General features: G+C 37.0%; 1 pseudogene; it reads left to right on the top strand.

The window, feature by feature from the left end:
- The first annotated feature begins 4,437 nt into the window (after positions 1 to 4,437).
- On the top strand, positions 4,438 to 5,033 carry LOC143685947 (small ribosomal subunit protein eS8 pseudogene; annotated as a pseudogene).
- Positions 5,034 to 24,670: the final 19,637 nt, after the last annotated feature.

Raw genomic sequence — 24,670 nt, 5'->3', positions numbered from 1 at the left:
TCTTATTGTCACTAGAGGTACTGCTGAAAATTGGTTCCTACTGAGTTATCTATAACAACAGTAAATGGGAATTTTCCCCCCTAAAACATGAGTTTTCTAGACAAAATGGAGAGATTACGGAGATCAATTGGGGCCCAGGAAAGCCTTCCACCCCTAAAAACCTATTTGGCTGAAATACTTATGATTGAAAGGACCCACTAGATTAATTAAACTAGCTACTCTTTAAAACTGTCAATCTGCATAATTGACTTAATGAAGCTCCATGTCAGCCATTTACATCTTAATGTGAGTTTGGATCACATTCCTTTAGTTAGCTAGGTGAGATGAAAAGGAAATTAACTTTACTGAAGTATTTATGTTATGGCATGCTATAGAACCTGATAAGAAACAATAATACTGAAGAGCAATTTGGAGAGAGTATTTGAAATTAGTGCCTCACAAGCCCAGAATAGTCAAGGTGAAGTAAAAGGCAGTGGTTCTCGAGTGTGGTCCTAGAGCAGCCACATCAGCCCCACCTGGGAACTGAGTAAATAAGAAAATTCCTGGGGCAGAAACTCTGTGGTGGATGAAGCAATTGCAACTTGCAGTTTAACAAGCTCCCCCGGTGATACAGATGTAAATTGAAGTTTGAAAATCTTTGCTAATGGGTATTCTGCTTTGGGTAGGAAGACCTGAGTTTTGGTACTTAGTGGACCATTAATAATGAAAGGAGCTGGGTTTAAAGATTAGGCAGAGAATAAGGGAGGTGGATGGGTACATTATTTTGTTTTTAACTACAGAAATGGAGAAATTGATCAAAATAATCAGCCCATGTGTATTTCTCAGACCTGCTGCTTCTGTTCCATTATCAGACCATCTATACCAATTTTTCATTTTTATAACATGGTCATCATATGTTTTGGTTAGAAAGATAAAGATTAAAGAGTGTTTTTTTAAGTTCTTGAATTATTTTAAGGTGTTTGTAGATTAAGTTGCTTACAAAATGCCACTGTGCCTGTGGTGGGCTTTTTCCTGTTGTTTTTTTCTTTTAAACCTAAAATACTTACTAATGAATTTCTACTGATGTATTCAAAATTTTAGAGTGATCAGAGATGTATATCTGTGAATGTAAGATAGAATTGCAATTTGAACTATGAAATAAAGTGAAGAAACCTGTCAAATGCTGTGTACAACCTGTGTCCCCATATGTGGTGGCTTGAGTATGCTGAATTTAGACATGTTCTTACTGTATATTCCTGTAGGTGTGAAATCATTTTGAATAGGATCTCTTGAAGATGTTATTTTAATTTAAGGTGTGGCCAAGTGGATGAGGTTGAATTACTACAGTCCTTTATAAGCAGAAGAAATTCTGGAAATAGTGAGAAAAAGTCACAGGGAGGACCCAAAAACTAAAAGTCAATGGAACCCTGAAAAGAAAGGAGAGAACATCACTATGCAATGGAAAAGTCATGGAACCCATGAATTGCTACTGACTCTGGAAAACAAGCCTCCTAGCCAATGACTTGATTTGGACTTTTGACCTCTAAAACTATGAGCCAAAAAATTTCCATTGTTTAAGCCAACCCATTGGATGATATTTGTCATAGCAGCCTGGAAAACTAAGATACTGTACATACAGACTGCTTAGGAGATAGTAGGTTTTATGTATTTTGCAAAGTTTTTGAGCTTACTTCATGATCAAGAGTCCTGTTTTGAGTTCCCATTATATACAGAAAAGCTGTGTTAATTATAAAGTTAGATGATTGGGAAAAAGCTTAATTTGGAAAGGTAAAATTTTAACCATGTTAATTTTAATGCTGTATTGCAAACTCAAAGCTGATTTGGATTTTGTAAAGAAATATTTCACTTTTATTTAATTTTTAACTGCTAATGAATCATAAAGTGCAAATTTTAAAACTTTTTGCTATAGAACAATTTAAAAACTTCAAATTAAAAGGAGCTATTCCATTACACTATGCAATGATATAAGTAGCATGTTATGACCAAGAAGAACCACATATGACTATGCTATTCATTAGCTTAATAAATACATCAAGGAAAAGAGGTCTATTTGATCTAATGAAACACATTTGCTGAAGTAATTTGTATTATAATGATCCAACTTGTGTTTATTATTGTCATTTTAAGAATATTAGTCTTCATGCAAAAAGCCATCACATCTACCCTGCTCCCCAACCTTCAGGGTAAAGATAGGGAAGAAACAGAGTGAGTCTGGTGAATCATGAGAATGGTTGATGAAAAGGCATGTAGAAAACACTCACATGTTTGATGAATGAAGGAAGAAGAGAAAGGTGAATTCAGGCTCCGGTAATGGGTTTCAGAATTTCTTGGGAACCAATATTCCCTGTATCAACTTAATTTGGTTTTGAAATTATGGAAGTATATGTGACCATTGATAGACATTTTTTGATCTATTTGCAAAGTCAAACCAACTATTTCACAGATTTCCAGGAGTTTCTAGATTTACTGGTTTTAGGCACAGTATGAAAAAGTAATATATTTCCTCCTAAGAGTTTAGCATTTCATCTTTCCAGTCTCATCAAAATCAGACCGCAATAAAAAAAACAACAAACGGTGGTGGGGAGGGGGACTTGAACATTTAAAGTTTCTATAAAGCTGGTTCAAAAACCGTGGGTGGAACTTACAGTCAATTCCAACTTCTTATTAAATAATTAATCTTTTCCCAGAGGTATCTTTTTTTAGACAAAATATGCTTTCCCCCTACTTACCGCAACATCTTAAAATGTACTAAGTTCTGTCACTGCCTTGGCTCTTACAATATTTTTAACGAAGTACATTTCATGTTACCAATGTTCAACTATTAACTAAAGGAAAAACTGTCAAATACTTAGTGAAAATGTAATTGTGTATTAGAATTTCTAGGTTGATCATATGCAAATTTCACTCTAGTATCATAGAAAAATATTTATGCATTTCCTGGAATCCTGTTTTTAAATGAAAAGAAACTGAGTACTCTGAGGGACATAATAATCATTTCAAACTGATTCCTTGGGCATTGCACCTTTGAAATCAAGGTTATCTGGAACAGATGCAGACCTTCTAAAGCAGTATCTCTCCAGACGAAATGTTCTATTCAAGCCTCACCATTGTTAAAACATTAAGTTAAAATGCTGACAGTTCTTTAGGGAAGATAAACCATTAAAAGCTTGTCCTGAAAGAGGAGTGAAAGCGTTCCGCTTTATAAACCACAATAACTTTTCTTAATCAACTACTTACAGGGTTATTTATTTAAATAAGAAAGGCACAGAGTATTTTGTTCACTTGGAGACAATGAAAGATGGGGCTCCGATAAGAAATGGTCAAATTAGGTAACCTTCCTTGTCAGAAGAAAGATTAAGAGGTTAATAAGTGTTTGTCCGGAAGCTAGTGATTTGCAATGATGACATTTTTTGGTATCAAAGTGGAAGAAGTGGTGGATGCAATAGAAGTTTTAGAAATACCTAAGGGATCTTTGAGCCTTGCTTTTTTGTTAATGGTATAATACTTGTTAGAAAAACCTGTGAACTGGTACATTGATAACCTGTGATTTGCATGACATAAGCAGGAACACACATGTATACAGAAAACGTCCCCAAATAAATACGTTCTTCCCCTATTTGTTCTGCTCAGGGAAACTGGGGCTGCCCAGTAGATAACTGCTGTTTTTTCCCAATCCTAGTTTCCATATTGATTCTTGTTAGTAGCTGTTGGTTTTAACCCAGAATGTGTCTGCATATTTCAGTTATCTCACTTTTGATCTCATTGGAACAGGTATTTCCTGTTTTGTTATTCTGTCTAGATGCATGATTCTGATTTCGACATATGAATTAAGCTTTAGATTCCTGTCTGCAGGCTTTTAATATCCAAACCCCTTCCTATCCATTTTTGGCCTTTGGTGTTTCTGATGGTCAGGTTTATGTGTCAACTTGGCAAGCTAATGGTGCCCAGTTGTCTGGTCAAGCAAGCACTGGCATAACTATTACTGTGAGAACATTTTGTGAACTTAAATCATTAGTAAGTTGACTGCATCTATGACTGTTTACATCTATAATCAACTTACGACAGTGCCTTCACCAATGAGAGAAGTCTGATCCAATCAATTGAAGGCTTTAAAAGGAGAAGTTAGAAGAGAATTTTCATCTCTACTTCAGCCAGCCAGCCTCCCCTGGGGAGTTCATCGAAAACCTTCATCAGAGTTGCCCTGATTGCAGCCTGCCCTATGAAATTTGGACTCGTACATCCCTATAGTTGCATAAGACACTTTTATAAAATCTCATTGTTGGTTCTATTTATCTAGAGAACCCTGACTAATGCAGTTTCCTTCTTCGGACTCTATCCAGCTGCTTCACTTATGCCTTGATTCACCAGGTAGGTAATATACAACATGAAGGAGGTGACTTGAAAACCACACTATTGCTTTCCAAACAGTGCCATGCAATGGGCATCTCTGGGGACAAATGGCACAAGTGTGGCAGACCGAGGGAAAGAGAAAGTCCTACCACAAGAAGCAGAAGTATGAGCTAGGACCCTGGGCTGCCAACAGAAAGATTGGTGTCTGTTGCATACACACAGTCTGGGTGTGAGGAGGCAACAAGTTGTACCATGCTCTGAGGCTGGATGTGGGGAACTTCTTGGGTTCTGCAAAACAAGGATCATCGATGTTGTCTCCAATGCATCAATTAATGAGCTGGTCCGCACCAAATCCTTGGTGAGGAACTATATTGTGCTCACTGACAGCACACTGTGATGGCAATGGTATGAGTTTCACCATACTCTGCCGCTGGGCTGCAAGAAGATGGCCATGCTGATGCCTGAGGAGAAAGAAATTTTAAAGAAAAACAGTCACAGAAAATTCAGAAGAAGTATGATGAAAAGAAAAGGAATGCCAGAATCAGCAGTCTTCTTTGACAGAAGCTCCAGTAGAACAAGCTTGTTGCCGCATTGCTTCAAGGCCAGACCAGTGTGGCTATCTGCTCCAAGGTAAGGAGCTAGAGTTTTATCTAAGGAAAATCAAGGCACAGAAAGACAAATAATTCCTTCCTCCCAGCCCAGCTCATGTAATAAACATGTTGATTGTTCTGCGTTAAACTTAAATTAAGGATTTTGATTGATGAAAGAACCTTCATGGAAAAAGTTCATTACTAAACAGAATTGTCCTGGTGCCCCAACTTGCTAAAATGATTGCTTTACATAGAGGTAAAAATGAGATGTTGGGGAATAAGGAGCTTCAAGCTTTCCATTACTCTTTTTTTCTCTATTGAAAGCATTTCTGTGGGACAGTGGGGTGCAATTCTAAGAAAAAGATTGTGACAAAATGATATTGGAAAATCTCCTATCCTTTTACTCTACAATATAAAAGTGTTCTTCTCTTTGTAGGGCATACGTGGCATTAGAAATGCTCCTGTCTTTCTCATGTTTTCATAATGTTGTCCCAAACCAGAAAATAAATAGATGCAAGTGAACTTTTAAAAAATACAATTCTAAAGAAAGTGTTCCAGTTCCTACAAAGCATGAACCAGGCACACTGTGAAATTATTCTGAATATTAATTGTTTTCTTGGGATCTGACATTTTGAAATGCAAATTTTTACTTCAAATCCTATTATTTTGTTTGTTTGTTTAATTCCCTTTGAATTCATCTATCTAATTAGATAACTGGATCGAATAGAACACTAAAATAATTAACTAGAAAAAAATAAAGGGACAATTTCAATAGAAGCATACTATCCTTTACACATGAAAATAATCTACTATCTAAATGATCTTGAAATGTGTTTCCATTTTGTGGAAGCTGGTATTCCTTTGCTTTCCTCTGTCCAAGTCATTCCATCACATGAAGTTGCTGTAGGCATTTGTTGTATGCTTGATTGCATGGGGGTGGGGTTGGGGTTGTCTACAGCTATGGCTTTCTCTTTATATCACTCCACAATGCAAGCATTCAAGAAGGAATCTCCTCCAAGTCATTGAAGGGAAACTGCCCAGGATATTTAAAACCACACAATCAATAAATTTCTTGGTAGTCATCCTGAGTTTGTAGTATGTTTGACAAGAAAGGGAAATACAACATCACATATCATTTGAGAAGGCTAGCAATCAATAAGTCTTTTCCACAAGAAAAAAACAACAAATAGAACAACAAAAGAAAGACAAGAGCATCTCTAATGCCATGTATGCCCTAGAAAGAGAACACTTTTATATTGTAGAGTAAAAGGATAAGAGATTTTCCAATATCATTCTCACCTAAGTATTCTTTCCAAGACTCTAACATCTTGCTAACCCAGATTTAACACACTTACAAAAAAATCAGCAAATGAAATAGGAGCCAAGTAAGGTGCTAGTTGTGTAAACATGACTAAGCTCTGGTTCCTACTCTGAAGAAGCTTAAGATGGGAGACAGATACATAACACTAGGCAAATGCAAATATAGTAGGGAATTTTGGGGGATATAGGAGTAAAGAAGATGCATGTGACATGAAAAGGCAGTCAAAGAAAGCTTTTGTGGCAGGTGACCAACATGGGGGTCCACAAGCCATGAGGAGCACTGCGTTGTGTGGGAAGGGAAGCCACTGGCCCCAAGTGAGATGTGCAATGTGCTTCCCTGAGTGCAGCCATCATCAAGATAATTTCTTTCACTATAGCCAAGAACCCAAATGAGGGCTCATTGAGCATTACCAGAGGAGAGAATTCTCAAAGAGGAAGGAAAAATGAGATGCTTCTCTTGGCTTAGTTAGATTTGATTCCTTAATTTTAGGAGAAATGTGGAAACCTCTCTTTTTTAGTCCATGACAAGGATCTTGGCTTAGGGAAGAAGAATGGAGGTATTTAGACTTTTGGGACTACATGTTTATTCTGTGGCAAAGGCTACATGCATTTGAACACTGTTTTAGTCTGTTAAAGCTGCCAGAATGCAATATGCCAGAAATGGAATGGCTTTTTAAAAGAGAATTTATTAAATTGTGAGTTGACAGTTCTAAGGCCATGAAAATGTCCAAATTAAGGGTCCAACAAGAGGTTACCTTCACTCAAGGAAGGCTGATGCCATCCAGAACATTTCTGTCAGCTGGAAGGCACATGGCTAGCATCTGCCGGTCTTTTGCTCCTGAGCTTCATTGCTTTCAGCCTCTTTCCTGTGGGGGTTCCTCACTTGTCTTCTCTGAGGCTGGGGTTCATCTTTTGGTTTCCCTTGGCTCTCGCCAGGTTCTGGCTTGCTTAGCATCTCATGGGAAGGCACATGGCAATGTCTTCTGGGCCTCTGCATTTCTAAATATCTAGGTCTGTGTTGGCTCTGTTTGTTCTCTAAGCATCTCCAAACAACCATGTCTCTGTCACTCTGAATCAATTGCTCTCCAAGCATCTGTATCTGAGGTTTCTGTAAAATGACCTATTAAAGGAATCTAGTGAACTAATCAAGATCCACCTTGAATGGGTGAAGTCACATATCCATATAATCAAAAGGCTGCACCCACAATTGGGTATGGAAGTGATCTAACCAAAAGGCTACACCCACAACTGAGGGTGTCACATCTCCATGGGAACAATCCAATCAAAGTTTTCTACCCTATATTACATCAAGATTAAAGAAACATGGCTAATCCCGCAAGATTGGATCAGGAAAAAGGCCATGGCTTTTCTGAGGTACATAACAGCTTCAAACCAGCATAAACATTATCTTTTAAAGTCTGCTGGTTCTACACATTCACTACCCTAACTCATATTTTCTGTATGTTTCCAATCTTATTTCCTAGTCATAACTATAATATTATCTCTAATATTCTGAACTGAAAGTGACTGATAAAATTTCTGAGGTTTTTTTTTTTTCCCTCTCTTCTTACCAGAATCATATATTCCTTTTCCAGGTCTTGGAATGCAGTGCAGCAACATCTTATAATTTCCATTTAAACCAGATTAATTATTCTGTTAACCCAATGATAACTGTGCTGTAAACTTAATTCATGCTATCAGATAATGTCATAATTTTCATTTGAAGAGAGGCTTCCCTGATTGCCTTGGAAGTGTCCTCCCTGACCCATAGGATAAGATTAATTTATACCAGTGGGATCTCAGGTAGGTTAGGAAGAGGGCAGGATAGAGAATGGGGATTTAATTTATAATCTACTTACACTTTTTCTTTTGTTAAAAGAATATTATGACATCACCACTACCACTCATTAACAACTTTGTGGCAGATCACATCCTCCTTCCCTAGAGTTCAAACTCTTGCTCACATTGAATCCCCTTCAAACTTTTCCTTTAGCCATTTATTCAATCAGCAAGTGTTTATTAAGCATCTTTTTAAGGACCATGACAGTTTCTTGGTCTGAGAAACTATGTTCATTGTGCTTAAAGAAATCATGGTCTAAGAGTGGGCTAAAGTTGAAAACTGTTTTAATACTTAGGGATAAAGGCTACAGTGAAGGAATGTGCTCAGCAAATGTGGATATATAGAAAAAAGGAATTCCTAAATTTGACAGGGAAATTAAGGAGTTATTTTAGGGGCTGAGTGTGGTGGTTCATACTCTCATGAAGGTAAAGTAGGAGACTGCCAGTTACAAGTAGGATTGAGCAAATCAGATAGAGGGCAGTGGGTGTCAAGACACAGTTATAGAAGAAAGAATAGCTCATTTTATAAAATGTCAGTTAATTCAGAGGGGCTGGAGCAAGGGGTGTGTGTGTGTGTGTGTGTAATGGTGATAAGTAGCGGCAAACTGAATTATGTACCCTAGTTTAGACATGTTCTTAATCTTAATCTGCATTCCTGTGGTGGTGACAAAGACTATTTCTCTTTCTCTACCAAACTTCCACGTTTTCCTTTTTGTATGCCCTTCCCAAATCCCTCCACCATCCTGATGTTTGAAACCAATCTTTCAGCTGTGGGAATGAAGATAAAAGCAACTCAGACTGCAGAAAAATAAAGGGAAGAGGACAAGTTTAGATCCTAATTATTCTAAATATTAAACTAGCCACTCCCCTCCGCTCTCTCAGTCTCACTCCTGGCCATCAAGGCACTGATGGTCTCCTAACAGAGCAGTTCCTTATCTCCCTCTGTGCCAGTCTGAAATTGTTGTGTACCCCAGAAAAGCCATGTTCTTTAATCCTGATTCAATATTGTTGCATGGGATCTTTTTGATTAAATTGTTTTCACGGAGAAGTGCCCCATCCAAGTGGGTGGAAGCTTCTGATTACATGGTTTCCATGGAGATGTGTCTCCACCCAACTGTGGGTGGGACCTTTTGATTAGGTGGTTTCCATGGAGATTTGTCTCCACCCATTCAAGGTAGTATTGCTTACTGGAGTCCTTTAGAGGGAACCATTTTAGAAAAAGCTTCAGAGTCAACACAGAGATGTTTGGTGATGCAGAAAGAAAATGCCCCCAGGGAAGTGCTCCAAAAACCAGAAGCCAAAGGACCAGCAGATGCCAGCAACATGTCCTCCCAGCTGAAAGAGGTGTTCTGGACTCATCAGCCTTTCTTGAGTCAAGATATCTTTCCCTGGGTACCCTAATTTGGACATTCTTAACACCTTAGAACTATAAACATGTAATATTATAAATTCCCCTTTTAAAAGCCATTCCATTTCTGGTATATTTCACTCTGGTAGCATTAACAAACCAAACACCCTCCTCCTAACTCCCAGATTTACAGACTCCAGGTGGCCTAATTACCACAAAGAAAAACATTCCAAACCAAATGGTTTGCATCTCTGTGGAACCAAACTATACCAATTGCAATCTCAGTATTGTTCACTCACCCCAGTGATCGACCCTCTTTAATATCTTATATTGTTTTTCCTTACTCCCTCCCAGCCCTTTAAAAGCTCAACACCCTTTGTTTTGATGGAGTTGATTTGTACTCTCCCCTGTTAGATCAGCGCCTGAATGAAGTCATCTTTGCGTGTTTAACCAGGTCCCGCGCAGTTTTTTCTTTGACACGTGAACTTATTGTAAATACGATCTTTTGAAGATGTTATTTGAATGAGGTTGGGCCTTTAATCCACATGACTGGAGTCCTTTATAAGCCGGAGAAATTCAAAAGATGGAGAACACCATGGGGCACAGCAGGAAGCCGGAAGTGGAATCCGGAAGTGGAAGCCGGAAGTGGAGGTCGGAAGTGGAAGCCGGAAGCCAGAAGCCGGAAACCGAAGCCAAAGGAACACGGAAGAGGACCGAGAGGACGTTGCATTGTGTCCTGAGGCAAGGTTACAAGCCAAGGCAGCCCAAAGTGCCCCAGGATTTCCAGGAGCCGGAAGCAGACTGTTACAGTCTTTCTTGAAAAAGTGTAACTTTCCTGATGCATGGAGTTTGGACTTCTAGCCTCAAATTGTTGAGCCGATAAACTCCCATTGTTTAGGCTAATCCATAGTGTGGCACTTGTATAACAGTTCAGAAAAACAGAAGTGATCTAACTTTATTCGCAATAGTGGAGCAAGAGGAGGCTTTGAGCAAAGAGTTATATGTAAAAATGCAAAAACATTTGGATTTTGAAAGATTGCTCTCCAGAACTGTTGGGTGTACAATTTGCCTATTCTTTTAATTATTCATTGTGTTTAATATGTTAACGTCTGCCTTTCCCAGTAAATTATAACTTCTGTCTCATATTTTATTCACAAAATTAACATAGGGTCTGGCACATGTAAAGAAAACAAGCATTACTGACTTAGAAAAATACATGGAGAAGAACTGAGAGGGGGATGGGGAAGAAGGTAAGAGAAGGAATTGATAGGAACATTTTTTACAATGCTCAATTGAAAGGATATTATTGATATGGCGAGCTAAAGAGAGAGTGATTTCCCAGATTTTTGGGAAATGCAACTAGAAACAGTCATAGAAGACTACTTATGAGGATCATTCTACCCTTGATTAATTTTTTGAGGCATTGACACCTGTTTGATTTATTCAGATTATTTAATGTACAATGATACAACTGTGACTCCAAAATATGCAAAGTTAAAGCCTTCAGCTGTAGCTGAGAGGAGAGGGCAGGAATGGTATACCTGGTGGTGGGTCAGGAATAATGAACAGCAGCTGTGATTTGGGTAGCCTCCCCTCCGGTGCTAAGGGCAGTGGGAGTAGCTTGAGGATCAGGGCCCAGAGGTAGCCTGGGGGCAGTGGCCTGGAGAGAGACCTAACCCTGGCCTGGGTCAGGAGTCCTACTCTTGGAATTTTAGTGTGCTTGTCTATAGGTTACCTCATATCCTTAGATTGTAAACTTTTCAAGGACAGTGGTCATGCATGGTATACTTTCAGTCTCTAAAGCGTCATGTGTACCAGGTATACATAATCGATTTTACTTTTATGAATGACAAAATGAATGAATGAATGAATGAATGAATTGATTCTAGTCACTAGCTTATGATTGCTGGGTATGTGTGGAAAGTCACCTAAAACATCACTGATTTCAAAATTTCAGCTTCTTCAAATTTAAATGATATTGCAAGATACCAAATAATAGAAGGAATGGGGATTTGCACTAACACTTTGATTTTCCTCCTACTAAAGATGATTTTCATTTATTTATTTTTGCTATCATATGCTCTCAATGAGCAAGTTTGAGACTAAAGTCAAAAGGGGGTGTTTAGATGTGGAAGACATATGATGGCTTCACCAGTTGCACAGGTTTTATTCTTTTACAGTTTAAAGTAAAAGGCTTTCCCAAGCTTAGTTTCCATTAATATAATGTAAAGAACAGATGTTTACCTAAAGCTGGTCATATGACTAAATGTCACTCATTTGTTCAAATCTGCATTTTTCCCTCTCACAATAGGCTTCTAAGGTGTGCCACTAGGTTTCCACATGAAGCTGTTTATTTCCAATGAGAGTTCCGATGAATTCTAACTGAAAAAGTCCAAGGGTAGGTCCCCATTGTCCATGCCGTCTAAGTGTGAACCTGTGAAATTGGAAGGGAATTGCTGAGAGATGGGAGGGCTGTACAAGAACTTTATGTGGTTTCTGTTGCCAGGGCAACAATTTCCTTTGTCTCTATTCAAAGCTGCTGCTTTATTTGAAACTTGGTTCTCAGGTACACTGGAAGCTGTTACAGTATCAGGAAGGAATGAAAGCAGCTAGACTTTAAAGAACCAAAAAAAAAAAAAAAAAGTATAAATATGCAGTAAATAGTTCTTATATTTCCTTTTACATTACTTTAGGGAGAAAACAGATTTCTTTTTCTTCCAAAAATACTTATAATTTAAAAACCAGGTAGAATTTTATTGCAAACTTTGTATGCACAACTTTTTCCCCCTATTATTGAACACTATTATCAGTTTATCTTGGGGATTTCAGGGAAGACTCTTAAAACCTTTCTGAAACTTCAAAATACTGCCCAAAGGAGGAAAATATGGGATTTTTAGATGTAAAGAAAGATGAAATCCATTAAAGGCCAATTGGGATTGACCTATAGGGGATGGGAAAATTTAAAAACAGCAAGGTGCTTTAGTCTAGAGACGGGTGGCTTTTTTTTGGTAAAGCTGTGGGAATGCAATACACTGGCAATGGATTCGTTTTTACGATTGGGATTTATTAACCTACAAGTTTACAGTTCTTAGGCCATGAAAAATGTCCAGATCAAGTCCTCATCAGATGATGTCTGGAGTTCTCTGTCACATTGCAGTGCACATGGCTGGTGTCCACTGGCCTTTCTCTTCCAGGTTTTGTTGTTTTGCTTTTGTCTTCAGTGTCTTCCTCTCCCAGCTTCTTTGGGGCTTTTTCTGTAAACTTCTCTAGGATTTTTTTTCTGTCTTTTATCCTCTTATAAAGAACTCCAGTAAGAGGATTTGACCCACGTTGGATTACTCCCTCAACTGAGATAATCTAGTCAAAAGGTCTCCCCCACAATAGCTCTACACCCAAAGGAGTGGATTAAAAGAACATGATCTTTTCTGGGGTACATAACAACTTCAAACAATCACAAACTAGCTAGTTGAAAAGTAGAATGCCTCTGTAGATGAGAAGTGGGTCAGAATGAAGATGACCTGAGTTATAGTCCTGTCTGTCAGTTACTCTCTGTGATCACCTATAAAAGCATTTAGTGTTTGTGTCCTTTTCCTTCTCTTAAAATTATGAGCTTGGACAAGTCCATGTTCATTACACAAGCTCATGTGCAAGAGGTGTCCATACATACACAAAGATGGTCAGTTAAATTTTATGAGAAATTTCAAATGAAATGTTGCATAATGTTTACAATATATCAAGTACTAAATGTATTTCCATATATGTTAATGTATTTACATTTTCATCAGAATATTGTTTAAAGTAACTATTATTATAATCCTCATTTAATTTAGACACAGAGGTCTGAACTAGCTACAGTTCTCAAAGCTGTTAAGCTGGACTTCAACTTAATCTAGTTTTAGAGCTCATGATCTTTTAAACCTTCATGCTACATTTCCTCGTGTCGTTAAACAGATTTCAGGATTACAAGAAGTTTCTTATAATTTCTTTGAAATGCTTACTTTTGTATGAAGACAGGGAGAAATATAGCATGCAGAGATCCTCAAATGTGTTAACTACAGAATTTTTTTTTTTCACAGAGTATTAACTGAACTTTGAAACATACTTCGAGAAATGCTGGACTAGATAATCCATGTCTTTTGCATTTCTAGCCTATGATGATTCAAAGGTTGTAACTGCAGAATTTCATAACTTAGAGTATTCTAAAATGGTTGGCTGCAACATTAACTTTTGATTAACCCCTTAAGAATCTGCAATTTTGTAAATGATATTATAGCCACCTTGCCTCCAGATTTATTATAATTTTTTTCTAGAATTTGTCTAGGATATCTATCTTTTCTACGACATTATTTATCATTCCATTGTTTCCAAGTTAATTCCATTATGAATGAATAAAAATAAGGGAAGATCAATTTGCTGCTTTATAAAAATGTATCCTATAGACAGATAAAAATATGTTTAGACTACCAATTCTTTTCCCATTTTTTAGAACATGTGGTGGTTTTAAACTGTATGTACCCAAGAAATACATGTTCTTAAGTCTAATCCATTCCTGTAGCTGTAAAACCATTGTAAGAGGATCTTTTTATGAGGCTAGTTCAGTTTAGATGTGACCCACCTCATTCAGGATGGGATTTAATCCTGTTTCTGGAGTCCTCTATAAAAGGACTGAAATTCAGACCAAAAAGAAAAGAAAGAGAGAGAGGGAGAGAGAAAGCAATGAAAGGAGGAAGCTGAAAGCAGTGAAACCTGGAAGAGAAGGGAGAGAGGAGCAGATGATGCCACATGCCTTTCAAGTGGCAGAGGAGCCAAAGATTGCCAGCAGCTGGTCTTTGGAAAGAAAACATCATTTGAATGATACCTTGATTTAGACATTTTCACAACCTCAAAACTGTAAGTTTGTAAGCTAATAAAATCCCATTGTTAAAGCCTAGGAAACCAAAACATTAGGAGATTGTTTTTCACCATTGTACCAGATAACTGAGAAATGCCCATTGTTGGCTTGGATTCAACAAATCTGCAGAGTATATTGAATTTATTAATGAGATCACTGTTTTAATAAACTCCTGGTAGTAAAAAATTTCCGCAGTCTTGACATGCTGGCATTCTTGTCCTCTAGTACTGCTTCTGACCTATTAATAGCCCTGCTGTGTATGAATGAACTGCATAGGTATGTTTAGGCTATTGCCTCAAGCAAATTCTGTTAGAGGTAAAGTGAGATGCATAAAAATTCAGGACCTAAAAGGTTGAAATATGCTGTAGGCTAACAGGGCTTTGGTATCTACGATATGGTGACAACATTTATATATACACTTTGGAATTGGAGGAAGGTATTAGTGAAATTTAGAATTGGAGACTGAATATGTGTCCCTATACTCATAGCCAAATCACTGCTGATCTTGGCTTTAAGCTGAATATAATACAGAATTTTATAATCCAGTGTTTCTATTACCATGTATCTTTATATTTTTCTATGTCTTATTCAGATTTTAAGAATCTCTGTTTCTCCATTATCACCAATACAAGGAACTCAGTACATTCTCTGTATTAGGAGAATCTACACAGTAATACCTATAGATCAAGTCCATTTTTATTATCTTGTTCTTTTACCTAAAGAAAGGTATTTATGAAATTGCTAGCTTAGGCAATATATAGAGGCTTAGACTATGAAGTATAATTTATCTGTGGGCAATACCACCTGATTATATTAAAATCTTGCAAAATTATGCCCATCTCTCACATCTAGACTAAGCCGTACCTATATTCTTTTCATCTCGGTGAGACAGAAGTTTCTGTTATTCAAGGACATCAAGAAACAGAAACCAGCCAAAGTGTTTGCTTTTGTTTGGTTCTTTATTTTTAGAAATTTCAATTTGCTTCACATCAAATAAAATACTAAGCAGTCTTTATATATTACTCATACTGTTTCCAGTTTCCTGTAGAAGGTTGGATTTCTTTGAAATATTCAAATGGTGCTGAACCTCAAATTTATAAGTATCTTTTTGTGACACAATACAGAAAAAAAAAGATTCTGTACTCAGATCACAAAGTGAAGTTCTGTATGGGCAAACAAGCCATGGTTTCAGGATTTGGGCTGAGAATTAGGTAGTGTGATCTACTTCTTACCTGCTCATGACAAAAAGTATGGGACAAAAGTGGCATCAAATCATAATTTTTTAATAATTCCTCAGCAGTTAAGTTCAATAGTGACATGAAGCTACATGTTTCTTATCTAATTTAGAACACTTTGAAGAATTTTTTTCCTCCATTCTCAAAATGCAGACTTGGAAAGCAAGACAATATAGACTCCAGACAAAGAGATTTTAAGCAAGCAACTTTTTCATTTTCTCTTCCTTCAATGTTATTTCTCTTTAGGAAATGGGCATACAGATCTTGTTATGTTTTATTAAAGCTAGAGAAGGAAATAGAGTTTCATTATGCTGTGGAAGTTCACCATAACAGTGGTCAGTTTGAAGAATAAAACCCTGAACGTGTCAACATCAATGCTATAGACCATGAAATAAACCTGACTTAATCAAAATAGAAAGCTCAATGTTGAAATTCTCAATTATTTGTCTGATAAACAAGAAAGGTAATAAATCTGGGACTTAGTTTCTAACATTTCTAGGACAAGATAAAAGTAAAGTCTATAGCATTTGACCTTTCATTTCAAGAACAGACTCTTGGGTAGGCGATGGTGGCGCAGTGACACAGTCCTTATCTGCCATGTCAGAGACCGGGTTTGATTTCTGGTGCCTGCACATGAAGAAGAAAAAAAAAAGAGAATCTCTTGGCTGCAGGATAACACTAAAGTTTCCAAAATACTTCTTAAAAACTCAGCAACAACAATAGACATTAGCTCACTAGACATTTCCTTAATGTGCTTTATTGATTACAGAGAATAGTGAAGAAGAAGAAGGAGGCTGGAGTTGGTGAGACCAGTTAATGAGAATTTCTACAGATGCATATGAAAAATGCGTAGAATCTAATTGTCAATGTGAAAAAGCTTATGGTGCAAAATATCTAGACCCCAAATTACTATCTTTGTCCAATTGTACAGCTCTATAATATTAAATTTGCCATAACTAACTTGTTGACATTTTAATTTAAGAATTCATTAAGTTCATCATCATTTTAATGCAACCATTTTTTTTTTTTTTTTTTTTTTGGTGCATGGTGCAGGAATTGAACCTGGGTTTTCCACTTGGCAGGTAACATTCTACTACTGAATTACCCATACACCTTGCAGTCAACTTTTAAAAGAAACATAATATCAGGTTCCAGTTGATATCCTATCAATTGACTTTACAGCCAAGATTGATTAGAATCTTTCAGTCCTTTTCTTTCACTGATTAACATTAGTATCATATCAAAGGCAAGCCTGTCTGATAGGATTAGACACTGAATCTGAGCGTAATGTTTTTCTAAATTAAATAAATTATTGCTAACATCCCTCCTGGAAATTAGCTTAAATGAAAAGTGAGACCCCCCAAGTACAGTTTCCAACTATACATTTACCCAAACCTTACAGCCCTGGCATAAGTGAAATTTCATTAATAAGGCTTGAGTTAATTATGAGGCTTGTATAGTAACATCCTTTATTGGAATTTTTTTTTATTTATGACATTGCTCAGAAATTTAAAAAAATAGTTTGAATTAAAGACTAAGTTTATGTGAAATATAAAATATGGGCTATTTTTTTTTCTTCAGAGGTGAGTAATAAAAGAAAAAAACATATAAATGTATTGGCTTTGGTTTTATGCCTAAATAGAAAGCAACCAAATAAGTGAGTGCAAAATTTGGTGAGAAAATTACTTCAACATGAGAGGAGAATAATTGAAAGAGAAGGATAAAATAAGGTATTCTCAGCAAAATGATCACTTTTATCTAATGATCAGGAGGATAAAGTGTCTTATCTACTGACCTCTCTAATCAATGAGTAGCATGTCATATTAAAGTGATTGTAATCAGGTTATTCCAGTTTAATCATCTTTCTCACAGAAGGGGAAACAATGTGATTTGGCAATAGTGTTGAATCAAACAGGATTTGTAATAACAGTTTTTAAGTTCTAAGCACAGTGTAGGTGATATGTGTTAATAATTTTGCCTCTTAGGAGTCTCAATTTGTAGATTTAGGTTTTTAATTAGGTTATGATTTTTTTTTCCCTTCTTTTATACCTCAAATCTTGACTTGGTCCCATGGTGCTGTTTTCTTCATAAAATACACCAATTATCCACTTGTTGTCTCTTCATTTTCTTTTCTTTTAAAACTTATCTTATGGGTTTTATCTCTATTTTTCTCCACCTTCTTGAAGTGTTTCCTAAATTTATCATCTCTATCTCTATTTGATTTTCTTCAGAGTCAACTTAGATGTTTCTGATTTAGAGTGTTAATTTGAATTCATCTATGGGGTTTTTGGTTTCTCTTTTATTTTCTTTCCTCTGCCAACCCCTTCTCTCTTTGGTTGTATGACTGTCATGGTCAGGTTCATGTGTCAACTTGGCCAGGTGGTGGTGCCTGGTTGTCTGGATAGGCAAGCCCTGGCTTGTCTGTTGCTACGAGAACATTTCATGGACTTAAATCATGATTATGCTGGCTGCATCCACAGCTGATTGCATTTGTAATCAGCTAAGGGAAGTGTCTTCTGCAATGAGTGATGCTTAATCTAATCACTGGAGGGCTTTTAAGGATTCAGAAGAGACAGCACTTTTCTTGCTTCAGCCAGTGAGCCTCTCCTCTGGAGTTCATCCAGACCCCTCATTGGAGTTGCCAGCTTCACAGCCTGCCCTACGGATTTTGATCTCTTCCATTCCCAAGATTGCTCAGCCAGCCTCTCCTGAGAGTTTGTTGAGAAACTTTGGTGAAGTTACCAGCTTGTGGCCTGCCCTACAGACCTTGGACTTTATATTCCCATGTTATATGAGACACTTTTATAAATATTATATCTGTGGATATCTCTTGCTTATTCTGTTTCTCTAGAAAACCCTAGCTAATACAATGGCCAACTCGTTTCTCCTACTTATTTTATATATTCCATGTTAGTTTTCCTTTATTTATTTGTAATTTTCCTTCAGAGTGAGAAAAAGATGTTGGATATGTTTTGTACAATGTTGTATGGTATGCAGCCTTTAGAAGTATTTATTTTTAAGCTTAAAAAAACTTTTGTATGTTTATTTCCTTCTTTCATGTTACTGAATCTTTTCGCAGGACTAACATTTGTTTAACATTTATTTATTTTTCATTCTTTATTAACAAAGTCCTAGTCTGGGCTAATTTTTCCTTAATGTGCTTGTGGGGGGAGTTGCTCCCTCCACATCTTGCTTGTTTTTTGTTGGTTTCTTCTTTAAGGTCTATGAAGGGTTTGTGAAATATTACTATAGTTCTAAGAGTCAGAGCTATATAACAAGATATACTCGGAGAACTTCTGCTGCTTTTCATCACTGCTTCATTGATTGTGGCCCCAATTCTTCCCCACCAGCCTTTTTCACCAACTCTTGCTGGTAAACAATCTCTTTAGTTTCTGGTTTATTTTTCCAGTATTAGCAGATATATGTGTATCTTCCTGTGTACCCTTCTTTTTTGCATGAAAGGTAGCATGCTGTGTATATTATTTTATGCTTTGCTTTTTCACTTAACAGTATGTCCTGGAAATTACCTCATAACAGTTCATAGAGATTTTTCTCATTCTGTTTTTTACATTCACTAGTTATCATCCTGTGGATTTATTATAATTTATTCAACCACTTTTCTATGTATAGCCCTTTTGGTTGTTTAAAATATTTTGCAATCCATAATCTTGTAGATGTGTATTTGCATATTACGGGAGCTGTATCTTTAGAACATATTCCTAGAAGTGAGATTATTGGAGCAAAGATAAGGTACTTACTATATCAAAGATAAAGATACATGTAGTTCTATTAGGTATTGAAAAAATTCTCACCAGAAAGTTTGCATGATTACCAGTTCCATCAGCACTGTATGAGTATTCCTGTTTCCCCACAGCCTCTCTAACAGAATATATTATCAAAATTTTTTTTTAAGTTTTCAAGTCTTATAGATGAGAAATGATACCTCAGTGTTGTTTTAATTTATGTTTCTCTAATTATGAGTGAGTTTGAAAATAGTTTCATACATTTGATGGCCCTCTTTATATTTTAATATTAATCATCTTTTAATTTTAAAGTTTTTTTCCATATGCTGAATTGTTTTCTTCAATTCTAAAAAGTTTTTTAATTAGAAAATAAAATAGATATTCTTCTTGGCTTCCATGGTCTAATCAGAAGACAGGTTGTTAGGAGGAGTGGCCTTGAGCCATAAGCATTCTCATCAGAGTAATGTCCTCTGTATTATGCTTAGTGATTGTGCTTCATGAGAATTCCATGTCTGAGGCCACTTTTTAGTATCAAATAGTCTATTTTACCTAGCCACTGCACTTCACCCAGCTACTGAAGGTGTAGCTGGGTCTAGTTTCCTGACAGGTCACCACAAAGTTGATGAATTTTCCCTTTTTTCTCTTCTCAATATGAAACTCTTTTTGGTGTAAATTTTAAGTTCAAAATACATATTAAAATATTAGATGAGGATAGAAGATTATGATTCTCTATTTTCACCCCCCCACAAAATCCCAGCATAAGGTCCCAAAAATGCCAGAACCAAGAGGTGCTTTCAAGGCAATTGTCAGAATAAGTAATTAAAGGAAAATATTCTGAGCATCTGGGACATTTTTGGCCACTCTTCCTCCAATATTATTCATTGTGAAATGAAGAGATACACTTTCTAAACTCAGATTGCTTTTAGCATGAGTGTTGGGCATGGGCACAAAAGCAAAAGAGAGTCTTCAGAAATTCGAATCAAAAAGGACTCTGAAGAAAAAAAAAGACAGGAAAAGGAGAAGCAGACTTCATCTTTTGCCCCCAAGATAAAGCCTTCGATGTGGATGTAGGGTGTTGTGATAGAGAAGACTCCAAATGCCAAAGTTCATGCCAGAGAAGCTAGGCAGAATTCCCAGTGAGACTTTCTAGCCATAAGAATAAGCGGATGACTATTGAATTTTACCTGAGCCCTGTGTTCCTGGAAAACAGTGATGGTTAAATTTCTCTATGCCCACCCTTGTGTTCCAAGAAGTAGCTTACTACAAAGAAGCGTCCTTCTCCGTATGACTTAGATAAGACTCACAGTGCCCCTCTTGCTTACCTTATGACAAGGCCAAACATAGTTTCTTCAAATTCCTACTCTTTGCCTCAAAAAAACAATTAGCTGAACTGTTTTGTCCCCAGTAATCAATTTGAACACAATGTTTATTAACCAAACTTTGGTTAAGCTTATCTTTTCACCCTAGCTCCTGGAACGTTGGTCTGCTTTCACCCTGAAACCACATATAATCTGCAGTTTTTCTAGCCTTCATTACAACTCCCTGTAAATAAACCATTTCCCTAACCCTTGAAACATTTACAGATCTTGTGTCAGAGCTTTCACCCTATTGCAATAGTCCCCCTCTCTCTATTGGAGTACTCCCTTTCCTTCTTTGCAATAATCCTTCCAAATAAAGTTTCTACTTATTAAGCCCAGATTTGTTCTCATTTGACAGGGAGCTACATAAATCCTGAAAATAAACCCTTAACTATGCCACAGCACCTTCTGCCAGTCACTGCAGGTGAACTGCCATTTTCTTACTCAAAGAATAGAAAGCCAAAATTGAAGAAAACACATGCATGAAGGAGGAATGCCAAACTCAGAAAGAAAGTGATCAATATTTGAGGAAACCATGAATAATGGAAATGAAAACCAACAACAAAATAAGTATAATTAAATTCACAGACGTATTTATGAGGATATCTGTTCTAGTTTGCTAGCTACTGTAATGCAGTACACCAGAGATAGACTGGCTTTCAATAAAGGGGGATTTATTTAGTTGACGTATAGTTCTCCAGAGGAAATGAAGCTAACTTTCAACCGAGGTTCTTTCCTACATGGGAAGGCACAGGGAAATCTCTGCTGGCCTTCTCTCCAGGCCTCTGGGTTCCAACAACTTTCCCTGGGGTGATTCCTTTCTGCATCTCCAAAGGCCTGGGCTAAGTTACCTGCGAGTGCTGAGATGAGGTATGCTGAGCTACTTTGGCTGTGCTACATTGAGTGTCTCATTTAAGCACCAGCCCATTAAATAGACATCATTCATTGCAGCAGACATGCCTCTGAGCTGTCTGCAGATGTAATTAACAACAGATGAGGTTCACATGCCATTGGCTTATGTCCACAGCAGTAGAAATGAGCACCTTCACCTAGCCAAGTTAACACCTGAATCTAACTACCACAATATCATGTTAATAAAAAAGAATTCATTATTTTAAAAGTAATCATTTGGGTATAATGCTAAATATGATTATAAAAGTAAAAAAGCTTAATGAATAGGCTGAATTCAGTTGAACCTGAACTAGTGATACAGAATACTGAGCCAAGATATTTCCACAGAATGGCATAAAAAGGAGCAACAAAAGGATTACAGAAGAGAAAGAATGGTGGAATGTAAATCCGATATTCATATAACAGAATATCAGAAGAAGTGAACAGAGAGGATAATTGAGAATAAGTGAAAACTGGAAGTAAGCCTTGCAGAGCTGAGAAATGGACACGTCTCCAGACTACACGTGTCACAGTCAACCAAGCAAGGGTAATGGCAAAGACACATATCTAGACAACTTAAGGGAAATATTCAGAGCTACATGGAAACAACCCCAAATGCTTCTCCTAAATTGTAAAATGGGTGCTAGAAGTTATAGAGGATAAAACCTTTAAAGTTGTAGGAAACATATTTTCAGTAAAGAATTATATAAGCATCCAAACTAGTACCCATGTGGAACAGTAAGATAAAATATTCGTGGACAAAGAGAGACCCAGGTGACTTTCCTAGACCATTTTTGAAAGAATGATTGTACTCCAAAACCATAAAGCATGTATTTTTCAATCCTGCTTAGAATTTGGTGTGTCTTCTAAAACTGCAGCTTTATATCCTTCTTCAACATTTAGAATTTTTATTCTAATATTTGTTTAATAATATTCTTTGGGAAATCTATTCCTTTTTCTTTTTTTTGCAATCTCTCCCTCTTTTGTTTTTTCAGTGTGCTAGGCTTTCTTTAAATGCATTCAAGTGTCTGACTCTTTTTCTTTATTTCCATTACATTGAATGTATACTCTATTCTTTAAGATAATTCTTCTATGTTGTCTTCTAGGCCACTTATTCAGGTTTTAGTAGTGAATAGTCTCTCCTTTGGTTCATCAACTGAATTTTTGCATTATGAATATGTATTTCCAGAAAATCTATTTTGTGCTCTGACTGGATCTTTTCTTTTCATTGTGTGTGTGTGTGTGTGTGTGTGTTTTAATTGATGTTTCCTCCAGGAGCACAATTTTTCTTAATACTGAATCTGTTTGAATTTCCGTTCTGTAGCATATGGATGGACATAAGTGCCCTTATGTGCTGGCTCACTGGCATCTGTTTATTAGAAAACTGTAAGTTACTGTAATCTTGCTGTTGATGGAAAATCTAGGATTCCTTATTCTTTTGTGTTGGTGATGCAGCAACAGACAGGCACCAGTGCAAGATCTTTGATCTCTTGTCTCTTTGATCTCTCTACATTGTCAGTGGTAGATTAAATTCTCATGCCAATTCTTCCTACTTTTTTGCGTTAGAATTATATATCAATATTCTTCGTCTTCTGATTTTATATTACCTCCCAAATATTTAATGGTGAAAAAAAAAAGGAATTGAAATAAGAACTCTTATTCATAAAAGAGGGAAAGGGGAAGTAGCTTCTAGTAGCTATCACTGGATCTCCACTGGACTGAGATAGTGTTGTAAATGATGAGCTGGAAGGTCTCAGATGATGGGACTGTTGCTGACAATCTTTTTGTCACTGTCACAAGTTCTTTGGGGAGCTAATGTGACTACCCCAGATCCTACCTCAAGGGCAGGAAACCTTGTATGTTGTCTCCTGTGCTAGTTTGAATCTGTTATGTACCCCAGAAAAGGCCATGCTCTTTGAATCTGTTCCTGTGGGTGCAGACCTGTTTTAGGTGGGACCTTTTGGTTAGGTTATTTCAATTGAACTGTGACAGACTCTAGTCAAGGAGAGTCTTAGTTCTTTGGGATCCTTTGAGATGATAATACATGTACAAAAGCAGAGAGATGAATTTAAGAAAAGGTCACAGTGAAAAAAGCCCTCAAAGAAGCTGAGAGAGTAAGTCACTGAAGCCTGAAACAGAAAGCAATGAAACCTGGGAGAAAAGGACAGGTGGATGCCAGCCATATGCCTTCCCATGTGACAGAGGTGTCTTGGATGCCAGCAGCATGTCTTCAGAATCCAGGTATCATCCTCCTGATGCCTTGAGTCGGATGTTTTCATGGCCTAAGAACTGCGGATTGTGTAAATTCCCATTGTAAAAGCCAACCCATTTCTGTTATATTGCATTCCAGCAGCTTTAGCTAACTAAAATGTCCTGCATTGTTTTCTTCCACGTAGGGGCTTGGTTATATAGTTCCTAGAGCAGTACTGTCCCTTAGAAGTTTCTATAATGATTATAAATGTTCTTTGGCGCTAACCAATATAGTGGCCAAAAGCCGCATGCGGATATTGAGCTCTCGAAATGTGGCTCAGTGTGACTGAGGAACTGAATTTTTAATATTTTAAATTTCAATAAATTTATTCTTAACTAGCCTCCACCCATGCTATATAGATTTAGCATTTCATTTCCTTTGGCCAGCAAGGAAAAGTCTGGGTATTACCTTAGAATTGGGGAATCAAGTACATCAATACTTTTGCTGGGTTTGAGGTTCTCTGACAATCCTACTCCCTCAACTTCAACTTAAGTATGTGAGGTGATATCATTGTGGAGGTTTCATTGAACAAATTACAAAATCTTTTCTAGTGATGATTTTTGTATCTTGACTATCTATTTCATTTATTCTTTATTTTAGCAACAGAACAGGGGATCCTGAGGGGTCCTTAAGACCTTGGTTTATGAGCCTCTGTCCTGGCTTCTGTCTCTGCTTATCTTGCTTACGAAACAGAGCTAATCTGTTCTCAGCCACTAGGCTGCATCCAAGCCTATCAGTGCAGTTTACAGTGAAGGCATTATTACCTCTGCCTGACAGGAGATGCTTGGTAGGTGTCTGCTGAGATCATGTTTTGCCAAGTGCTCTGACTCTCTTGGTATCTACATTTCTGAACA

This window comes from Tamandua tetradactyla, chromosome 6, assembly GCF_023851605.1.
Source record: "Tamandua tetradactyla isolate mTamTet1 chromosome 6, mTamTet1.pri, whole genome shotgun sequence".
Classification (NCBI taxonomy): domain Eukaryota; kingdom Metazoa; phylum Chordata; class Mammalia; order Pilosa; family Myrmecophagidae; genus Tamandua; species Tamandua tetradactyla.
Note: the sequence above shows the minus strand (reverse complement) of the source record. Positions and strands in the feature narration are given on the sequence as shown.